Here is a 12,062-nt window from a genome sequence, read left to right on the forward strand (position 1 = left end):
AGCTCAAGATTATCATTCTCACAACTTGTCATTGAGCAAAATTTCTTCTCCCAAAATTTTGAATTTTTTTGGAATTTATTCATATTTTTTCTGAAATTTTGTGAATCATGAGTCGACCCCCTAGGGTCGACTCAATGGCATACTTGAAATTCTTGGCCAACTTCCCACGGGTTCTTTTCTTTTTAACTTAAAGCCCGTTCATGAGCCGACTCCTTCTTCTTCTTCGTCATCCTCCCTCCAAGACTCATCGTCCTCATCTTCGTTCTCTCCAAAACTAAGGATTTAGCCCAAGATCATTCTTCCTTCACATCTCCACCTCAAATCACCCCTTGGGAAAGGAGCTTCTCGCATCTTTCTCCCTTGATTGAAGCGGTTGGAGCGTGCCCTAGCTTCTATCGTTCTTCTCAAAATCATCATCTCTCCCCGCCAAAATCTCTTTCCATCCTCTAGTAACCTTCCTTCTCCTCACCCATTTGATCTTCCGAGTCTCCCTGCCTGCTTTTGTGGTGAGAATGGCCCCAAAGATGAAACTCCCTCAAAGAAGGAAATCAGTCCGTGCGCTGGAAGAAGGCATCCGCAGAAAAAGGCAAGCTTCTCAGACCACCTCTGCTCCCATTCCAGCTTCAGCGTCTGCACCAGGTCCCTCTCAGTCTCCTCTTAGCCCTAGCAAAATTTCTCTCTCTGACAGAAAGGTAGAAACCGGCAAGAATGTGGACTTTAGATTCTTTGAAAAAGAAGGTTTCTCCTTTGGGTCAAAGATCAAAAACCAAGGTTGGGAATTTTACTGTTCTCTCAAGGAAGTTACATATGTAGACTTGGTTAGAGAGTTTTATCTGAATCTGCACTATGGTAATGGAACAGTAACTTCTACTGTTAAGGAAATTGATATCTGCTTAGATCCTATTATTTTGGGAGAGATTCTGTATTTGCCCTGTGAGGGATATTCTAACATGGAACTCCCAGTGAAGGAAGAAGGGATCAATGTAATTTTAGGAGGAACCTACTCGGGAAGTCTAAATAAATTAGAAGCCAAAATCTTGTCAATTGAAATGAGAATTCTACATCAATTAGTGACAAAGCTTTTCTTTCCGAGGAGTGGTAGGCATGACCTCCTTTCTAGTCGAGATATATGCATAATGTTTCATGTGATCACCCAAACCCCCTTAAACCTCCCTGCTTTAATGATTGAGGCCATGAGAGAAACACTGAATAGATCCAAGGCACATCTGCCTTTTGGTATGGCCCTCACACTGGTTTTCAGGAGGTTTGGAGTCAGTTTTGAGGGGGAGGCATCTGCTAAGCTTTCTCACGCAGACACCATCAACCAACACACTCTGCACCGCATGGGATTCACTAGGATTGATAGTGGTTGGATCAAGGGTACAGAAAAAAGAGCTGAGGAGAGAGCTGAGGACAGAATTGAGGACAGAGCTGAGGAAGAAGGTCCCTCATCACCTCTCCATGACTTCAGGGTAGCATCTCCAGATATCCAGTTTATTTCAGATCCAGAGGCTGGCCCTTCAGAGTCCACCAAGAGGCACACACCAGTTCAGCAGCCAGACAGCAGAGCACCTCTCTTAGAGTTCAGATTGGCTGATGATCAGATTGAGCAGATTTCTCAGCGTGTGGCTTCCTTGCTTTCTCGTCAGTGGAGCACTTCTGCGTTTGCACCGGGATCAACATCATTAGATGCATCTGATCAGACCTTGATCCTCCATATCTCCACTGTATTTCAGATGATCACAGATCAGTCAGTTCGGATTCAGCAGCTTGAGGATTATATTTTGAGACTGACTGGGAGAGTACTTGACTTGCAGGTGCAAGTCTTAGCTTTGGCCCATCCTCAGCCACAGGAGAGCACTATTGAGGTCACAGACCTAACTGCAGAGGCTGGCAGACTCAGAGGTGTTTTGGAGGGTGGTTTTGATTTCTTGAGGAGAGAGATCAGAGGCTCAAGTGAGCATGCTTCTACACAGTTCACTGCACTGCTTCAGTCTGTTTCGAGAGCTCTGAACATTCTTGATTCCATCAGGCTCTCTCTTGCAGTCCAGTCTTTGGCCTCTGAACGTTCTCAGCCTTTAGGATCATCTCGCCCACCTACTCATGCCAGCACCTCCACTCGTGGCAGAGGCAGACGGGGTAGAGGACGAGTCCCTGGTCGTGATCCATTATCTCCCCACCCCATCTCTGATACATCTGATTCTGATCCATAGAGTCATGAGCTCTACTAGATCCTTGTTGTTTAGTCATGTCTGTTGTTCTTTCTAGGATCTGTCATTTGGGCCATGTAATGATGTTAACTAGTTGACTTTTATATTATGAAATATGTATTGAAACAACTATGGTTTTAATCATCTTTTAATTATATATCTACTCTTTGTAATGGTATCAATCATCTTTTGATTATATATCCTCTCTTTGTTGCTAATTCATATCTATGGTACTCAATGGCATATTTTGTTTTATGATTGCTGTATTCAGGGGGAGTAAACATTAATGATTAGCACAAGAAGTTTGAAGAAACACTAAAGAGAAAATGTATTCAAAAAAGAGGGAGAGTTAACAATGTTTGATGATGTCAAAAAGGGAGAGAAATTAAAGAAAAATATCAAAAGCAAGATTATTAAATGACTTAAAAATACAATAAGTGAATTGCTAAGCAAAAGTATCAAAAGAAAGATAAATAAAAGACTTAAAAATAAAATAAGTGAATTGGGAGAAATTAAAATATCAAAAACACGATTGATAACAAAATGAGTGAATTGCTAAGCACAAAGCAATTGAGCAACCTTTAAAATTACTTCTAAGACATGCTCTGATATGCTTTAAAATTAGACATGCTCTGATACATCTTAAAATTTGATATACTCTGACATGCTTTAAAATTAATTCTTAGACATGCATTGATACACTTAATTGTTAAACATGCTCTGATACTAAAACTAAATAATCAAATGAGAATGAGCGAATTTTCAAGATGCTAAAAAATTTAAAAAACAAGCAAATGAGCAAATAAAATATTTTCAAACATGCAATTTTCAAATCTTAATGTAAATTCTGCTTTGCTCTGATAACAAAAACAAATTTTCTATTCTAATACCAAAATCACATAATCAAATGAGCAAATTTTCAAATCATTAAGCAATGGGCAAATTATTTATGCAAATGGGCACATGTATCACATGCCAAAAGAATCAATCTTTTTTTCATGCAAATGCACTTATAAGTTGGTAGTAAATTTTTTATTTATCTTCAAACTACCTGTAATGCATTTCATCCCTTTGAAATTCATGATCATTGATTCATATAAATGCTTTTGTTCAAATATTTTGTCATCATCAAAAAGGGGAGATTGTTGCTCCTTAGATTGATTTTGATGATTACAAAGTAGTTGAAGGGGTACTAATATTTCTCACTTGAAAAAGTCTTATTGCTCTTCAGGGGTAAAATTATAATTTTATCAAAACCTTGATTTGATAGTATCAAATGATAGAACAAAAAAATTTGTGATCCAATGGTAAAAATTTTATTGATTTTGGACTTGTATTTTGAAAGATATGTTGGGAATAGTGTCCCAAAGCCAATCGTCAGCCTGTTGACAGTTGTGCTCCTTTTGTATTAGTACATGAATTATAAATAAATAAAAATTATTTTGATATTTTTTCATCACAAATGTTTCATCTTCTAATGAACTCCTGTGTTGTGGTGAAGTCCTTAGGACTATTTAGACTCGACAAAGGAGGATTTGTCGCTTAGTCCTTAAACATGTTCGCGACCAAATGATACGTTGTTACCAAGGACGACAACGTTTATCGAGCATAGGTCATTGTGTGCCATATGGGTTGGTTGTCCTCATAACCAAAAAATATGGAGACACTGGTATGGCATACAGGTGAGATGTAATGGTACATCTGCACTGAACGTGACCAACTCCGGAGCTATTTCTGCTGTCAAGATTTGCTCTGATGGGATATGGATATAAATGTCCCTCCGACATGAGACCGCCACGGTGACTTGCAAGCAACTCACTGCACTTAGGCACTAGACTACCTGAATTTCTAATTCAGTGACGGAAGGTTGCTGGGTGTAGTCAAGTACTTGACTTGTCGGTGCGTGTGTCAAGATGGGATTGACCACTCCAGTTTAGAAGCTGTGTACAGTCGTGTTTCAATTTAGCAAAACCTTGGCCAGGGTAGTCCTAGTGAGGAGTCACAGGACTAATTGAGTTGAGCACGATTCGGATGATATCATCAGGGTTGACAGTTTAACCCTGAGTCGTCCTAAACACAGGGGTCAAAAGGGATGAATTATACGGTAACCATATTCACGTAGGTTCTGAATGTTGCGATTGCGATTATTCGACCTATCCGATCGTCGGGTACCATTGCTAGATGGTCACTTCGATTAGTACAGGAATTGGTTCCTGTGCTACCGGTTTAGGTTCGAACCTATGGGGTCACACACATTAGAGGTTCCTTTCTGATCTGATGGCTGATTATGAGTCTTATCTATCTGGGACTCTATGATTGAGAATTAGGATTCTCTAATCATGAGTTCCACACATTTTGGGTATCGGGATCAAAATTTTGAATTTTAAATTTGAATTTGAAATTTGAACTCTTTGATCAGGGTTTCATATCGATGGTCTCTGATGCCTGATTGCCCATCGAATTTGGACTCATATTTATGAGAGGTTTAATTAGTGATTTAATTACTAATTAACTCAATTTGATTGAGTAATTATTTTTGGATCAAGTCCAATTGAATTGGATTCAGTTTGGATTGACCCGATTAGGTTAAATGTTGATCTAATCGCTAAGGTGGTTTAGTCCCTGATTTGATCAGGGGTTAGGTTTAGTTAATTCTTGATTTGATTAGAATTTTATTGAGCTAATTAAGCCTAATTATATTGGGTTTAATCTGGTCTAATTGTGCTTGACCTATTTTAAACTAGGTTGGCTCAATTTGAATCAAACCACCTTGTTTTAAATTCCCTGCGACACCCAACTTCCTTGCACCCATTTGAATTCACGAGAAGAAACTTCTCATGAAATTTTTCTCATGCAAAACCCTTCCCCACGCCCTCATTTGTGCGCCATATGGATGGATAAAATAATTAGTTAGCCATTCAAATTCAAAGCATGTTTGAATTTGAATGGATAATTATCACTTGCCCTTTCATCCTTATCCATTTTGTGCACCACATTACTTACATGAGAAAAGGTTTCTCATGAAACATTTTCCATGCACAAAGAGCCACGCCCCTTCTCTTCTCACGCCCAAAAGGATAGGGATAAGTTGGTTTTCGTTTGAATTCAAATTTGATTTGAATTCAAATGTGTAACCTCTTGTCTTTATCCTCTCACGCGGATAAGACACGTTCGATGTTGTTTTAAAAAGAGGAGAAAGGTGGGACGTGCGTAAAAATTTTAGGAGAGAAACTTTGGGGCATGAGGAAGGCTTCTGCACAAGGTGAAGGTCCAAAACCTTCCGAGAGAAAAAGAAAGAAAAGAGAGAAAATTGGGCGCAGGGTTTTTGGTGTGTACCCTAGGGTTTCTACCTAGGGTTCGGGAAGTGAGATTGGTGTGCCACGAGTGTCGTGAGTCTACCAAATTTTAGAGAGAGATCCATCAGCCTCTCAAGCAACTGTGCAGATGATCCAGAGCATCCGAGAAGTTGGCACACATCGATCGAAGGAGTTCGATCAACATCTGCCATCAAAAGGGTGAAATCACGAACTAGCATTCGTGAGGAGCTGATCAGACGGGAGCTTCGTGTGGACGATCCGCAGAGGCCAAATATTTGTGTGGCTGTGACATGACAATCAGAGCCCCCCAACGGTGATCAGATTGCGGTGATCGACTATCCGCAAAAGGTGATGTGTTCTGAACACAGTACTGTAAAACGTTTACTGATTCAAATTTGAATTTCAAATTTAAATGCATGATGTTGTATCATATTTAGATCCTAGTGTAGGGTTAATTAATATTAATTAATGAGATTAATTAATAATTCTGCTGTAAAATAGTAATTTTGAAAAAGTTTTAAAATTACCATTTTGCCCCTGCACTAAATTTTTGCTTCAAATGGTATCAGAGCCAGGTTCTAGAATATGATATACATATGCATGCATAGATTAAGGTGTAATCTATAAGTTTAAATTTGAAATTCAAAATTCAAAATTTGAAATTCAAAAAGATTTGAAATTTGAAATTTGTTAGAAGTTTTAAATTTGAAATTCAAAATTTGAAATTTGGTTGAAATCTCAAATTTGAAATTTGAAATTTGAAATTTAAAATTCAAAATTTGAAATTTGAAATTTGAAATTTGGTTGAAATCTCAAATTTGAAATTTGAAATTTGAAATTTAAAATTCAAAATTCAAAATTTAAAATTCAAAGATTGGAAATTCAAAATTTGAAATTTGGTTGAAATCTCAAATTTAAAATTTAAAATTTGAAATTTGAAATTCAAAATTTAAATTTTGAAATTGGTATATTTAGATATACTTGATCCAAGTAGCAAGTAATCTAATTGGGTTGGTTGCCATGGCCGTCCGGTCATAGGAGAAAAGTAGGATTTAAAGGCCCTCTCTTCCCATTCAATGGGGTCTCCTATGGCGGTAGGGGTGCCGATGCAATTATATCCCATGCCGATGAAGCAGCGAAAGGACTTAATTAAGAAATTTATCATGAATGTATTAGATTAGATCTAAAAAAAATTTATGATTTATTTTGAGTTATTTTCTGTTATGAAATGAGCAATAGAATTGCTGTTTATGAAATGTGCTGATCCGTTTGTGAAATGAGTTAACACATTTGGTGAACAGAAAATAAAATCTTTCAAATTTGAAAATTATTTTCAAAATGCCAAACCCTGACCCATCAGCCCAAGTACTTAATTAAAAGAATTAAGTGTTGTCTAGTAGGTCTAGAATTATGAATTAAGACCTAAGACAATTGCATAAACTTGTGGGTCAATGGGTTAGATGAATTAGGTCCATAATTGGGTTAGACCTAAGGTTATTTTAAAAAATGGACTAAATGGAGTAATTGGTCAAATCTAATCAAAAGTTGAATTAGATTAGGTCAAGGATACTCTAGACTCAACTTCAATAGTTGTAGTTGAATGGGTCCATGTCTTTAACTAGACCAAGATGGACTTAATTCATGGCTACGCGGTGGAGCCCTATTTACTAAGTTGATCAAAATTAAAACTAATGAACCGGTTGGTGTCTAAGGTAAGTTCGGCAGTTTTGACCAGTGGTTCTTAAGCGGGAGCTACTCACATTGATTCGATCATTGACGAGTTAATGGCAAATCCCCACCACTGATCTCACTTACCTGGCCAATCTGGTAAGTTAGATTTTGATTAGATCACTTGGTGATTAGAGTTCACCCATGTCATTAGGTAAATCAGTGTGACTGATTTAGGTGCTCCTAATGCCAGCTTTAATTAAATTTTTTTTTTAATCTGACTTGGTGAAGTCAGTGGGAGGATTGAAATTGGCTGGATGATTTCTTCTCTACTATTCTTTAATAAAATCCTCAAAATTATTAGGTCTCTAAAATGATTAAGTTATAATGATAACTAAGTCATAGCCTCCCATTAAGTGAGTGATAATGAGTCCATTAGTTCAATGATCATTGGAGGCCCAAAGGCCTGGTGCTCATTGGCTAATGGAATTATTATTCATAATATGATAATTTGATTGAGTCTTTCTGATGGTGGTTAGGTTGGCCGGCCAAAGTCGGGCCTGATCATTTATTGGTCCGATTCACTAAATTAAGTCATGTTAATGGTTGGACCTAACCAGATCTTTTCAGTGGAGGCCAAAGCCTACTGATTAGGTTCTGGGACAAAATCAATTACTAGAAGTTGTTTAGAGAAACAACTGGTTAAGAACCTACCCATAGATGCACATGGGTTGACCAACCAAAGTTGGGCTCGTGTGTAGTCTGTGTGGATTCTAGTACCCATTAAGGAATTAAAGTAATTTCTCGAATTGGAGGATGAGGCTACCAATTCGTAAAAATATTGGAAAAAACTTTAGACTAAAATCCAAGTCTTTAGTATTAATTTATGTACTAATAGAGGTCTCGTTTTCCTTTAAGCAGCTATGGCCACTACCCTGTCGCTCCGATCGTTATTAGATAATGACAAGCTCATGGGACTCAATTTCGATAGCTGGTATTGAAAATTGAAAATCGTCCTTGAGCATGAGCGGATCCTTTATGTAGTAACGGATCCAGCACCTGAGGAGCCAGCTCCGAACGCTAGTAAGGCGATCCGAGACACTTACTTGAAGTGGCTCAATGACCGCACCACCATTCGATGTATTATGCTGGCAGCAATGAATGACGAGTTCAGCCGAAGGTTTGAGAATGCCCAGCCACAGGAGATGCTTCAAATGTTGAATGACTCCTTTGGCACGCCTGACGACGTTGAAAGGCACAAAACTAGTTGTGCCATTTTCAATGCTCGGATGAGGGATGGGGCCTCAGTCACTGATCATGTACTGTACATGATCGAGATGATTGAGCGCCTAAGCAAATTGGGCTTTCCTCTGCACGAGCAGCTCAGTAAGGATGCGATCCTTAATTCCTTGCCCAAGTCCTTCCTCCCATTCCTTACTCATTTTCGAATGACAAAGCCTGCAGTAAACTACCACGGATTGTGGGGTTGCTGCAGAACTTTGAGAAGGATCACCAACTCCATAAGGAGTCGGTGAATGTAGTGGGAGGGTCTTCTTCTCGTCGTCAACCCTTTGGGAAGGGGAAGAAGAACAAGAAGAAGAAAAATAAGAAGGTGCAATCTCATGCTGGGACAGTAGCACGGGGTTAGACCAAGAAGCGCAAGCACGACCAGAGCCAGGTGGAGTGCTTCTTTTGCAAGAAGCACGGGCATTGGAAGAGGAACTGTCCTCAATACATTGCCTCTCTGGACCCGAACAGGCCAAAGAAGAAGCAAGGTAATTATATGATAACTCCTTGCAACTTTTCGATTTGTGATACTACTACCTGGGTATTGGATACCGGAAGCCCTTATCATATTTGTAATTCGATGCAGGGTCTGCAGGTCAGTAGGAGATTTGATGAAGGCGAGAGGTTCCTGAATGTTGGAGATGGAAGCAAAGTTCCAGTTCTAGCTTTAGGAATCATGAGTCTTGTAATCAATTCTCGTAATGTAATTCTGAGTGAATGTCACTATTGTCCAAGTTTTTTATTAAATATTATTTTTGTAGGCCTTTTGGCCATGTACGGTTATAATTTTTTAATAAAAGGAAATATTTGCAATATCATTTTGAATGGTGTTATAATATTTGTTGGATAATTAAATAATAGAATTTACTTACTATCACAGCCTGTTAATGTGGTTCAAAAATTCGGTAAACGCTCTAGAATAGATAATGTGTCAGAAGTCTACCTTTGGCACTGTAGGCTAGGTCATATCAATAAGAACAAGATAAACAGGTTGGCTCAAGAAAAAATTTTTGAAGTTAGTGATTGTGAATCACTTCCAACCTGTGAGTCCTGTCTTCTTGGGAAGATGACCAAGTCACCTTTTACTGGAAAAGGTGAGCGAGCCAGTGAACTCTTAGGTCTGGTACATTCTGATGTATGTGGACCCATGAGCTCAAGTGCAAGAGGTGGATTTTTCTACTTCATAACCTTCACAGACGACCTATCAAGGTATGGGTATGTCTATTTAATGAAGCATAAGTCAGAATCATTTGAAATGTTCAAACTATTCCGAAATGAGGTAGAAAAATAAACTGGGAAGTGTATTAAAACTCTTCGATCTGATCGAGGAGGTGAATACCTTTCCAATGAGTTTCTGACGTATCTAGGGGAGAATGGGATTCTCTCTCAGTGGACTCCTCCTGGAACACCACAGCATAATGGTGTGTCTGAAAGGAGGAATCGGACCCTGTTAGACATGGTTCGATCCATGATGGGGTTTGCTGGTCTGCCGATCTCCCTCTGGGGATATGCGCTCGAATCGGCTTGTTACCTTCTAAATAGAGTTTCGAGTAAGTCTGTAGCCAAAACGCCATATGAGATATGGATAGGACGTAAGCCAGTACTCTCGCACCTTAGGGTTTGGGGGTGTCCGGCTTATGTTAAACGTTTAATTACAGACAAGCTTGGACCTAGGTCTGACAAGTGTAATTTTATAGGGTACCCAAAAGAGACCAAAGGGTATTATTTCTACCTTGCTGATGAGCAAAAGGTGTTTGTCAGCCTTAAGGCAATCTTTTTAGAAAAGGAGTTCCTTAGTGAAGGAACTGTTGCCTCTAAAGTCGAACTTTCCGAAGTTCGACAGGTGGAAAAACCAACACATATTACTGAACCTGAACCGAATTTGATTAGATCAGATCTAGAGCCCATTGATTATGCACCCTTAAGGCGGTCTGATAGAGTACCACATCAACCGGACAGATACTATGGTTTCTTGGTCCGGGATGGTGATCCTGTCGAACTTGATGAAAACGATGAGGATCCGATCACCTACATGGATGCAATGCAGAGACCTGACTTTGAGAAATGGCTAGAGGCCATGAAATCTGAAATGGAGTCCATGAAGGTCAACGATGTGTGGACATTGGTTGACCCACCCGAAGGAGTAAAACCCATAGGGTGTAAGTGGGTCTTCAAAAGGAAGAGGGGCGCAGACGGAAAGGTGGAGACCTATAAAGCCCATCTGGTTGCCAAGGGATATCGTCAACGTTATGGTATAGACTATGACGAGACGTTTTCTCCTGTGGCAATGCTCAAATTCATTCAGATTATGCTTGCGATAGCTGTCCATCTGGACTATGAAATCTGACAGATGGATGTGAAGACAGCTTTCCTAAACGGAGAGCTGGACGAAGAGGTGTATATGATACAACCTGAAGGGTTCACATCCACAGATGAGTCTAAGGTGTGCAAGCTACAGAGGTCCATTTATGGACTTAAGCAGGCATCTCGGAGTTGGAACATACATTTTGATAGGACGATCAAAACGTATGGCTTCGTTAAGAACGGAGAAGAGCCCTGCATTTATAAGTGGGCTAATGGTCCAGTAGTAGTATTTCTTGTATTGTATGTGGATGACATTCTCTTAATCGGGAATGATGTCCCTGCATTACAGGGAATAAAGATTTGGCTATCGTCACAGTTCTCCATGAAGGATCTAGGAGAAGCTTCCTACATCCTAGGGATGAGGATCTATAGGGATAGATCCAAAAAGTTGCTTGGCTTATCCCAGTCCACGTATATTGATACTATGCTGAAAAGGTTCAGCATGGAAAATTTCAAGAAAGGCTATCTACCGATAGGTCATGAAATTTCTCTCTCGAAGAGGGATTGTCCGACAACACCTCAAGAGAGAGAGCGTATGGGCAGGATTCCATATGCTTCGACAGTGGGATCTATCATGTACGCCATGACATGTACACGACCAGATGTGGCATACTCACTAGGGGTAGTGAGTAGATACCAATCTGATCTAGGAGAGAATCACTGGAAGGTTGTTAAAACCATCCTGAAGTATTTAAGAAATACTAAGTACCAGTGGCTTATATATGGTGAATCGGACTTGATACTTATAGGGTTTACAGACTCTAGTTTCCAGTCTGATCGTGATGATAGCAAGAGTGTGTCAGGATTTATTTTTACCCTTAATGGTGGGGCTGTCTGCTGGAAGAGTTCCAAGCAGCACACTGTGGCTGATTTAGTATGCGAGGTGGAGTATATTGCTGCATCAGATGCTGCCAAAGAAGCGGTGTGGCTGAGGAAATTCATCACCGAGCTCGGAGTAGCACCCTCCCTTGTTGGTCCAGTTCTGCTCTACTGCGACAGCTCTGGAGCCATTGCTCAGGCGAAGGAACCAAAGGCACACCAGCGGACGAAGCATATTCTGCGCCGCTACCATCTCATCCGGGAGATCGTGGATCGAGGTGACGTCGACCTTCAGAAGATCGACGGAAAGGAGAACCTGATTGACCCATTGACTAAAGCCATTGCGGTGAAGGAGTTCAACGACTACAAGTCGAAGATGGGTATTAGATACTGCACC

The sequence above is a fragment of the Elaeis guineensis genome, chromosome 2, assembly GCF_000442705.2.
Source record: "Elaeis guineensis isolate ETL-2024a chromosome 2, EG11, whole genome shotgun sequence".
Lineage (NCBI taxonomy): Eukaryota > Viridiplantae > Streptophyta > Magnoliopsida > Arecales > Arecaceae > Elaeis > Elaeis guineensis.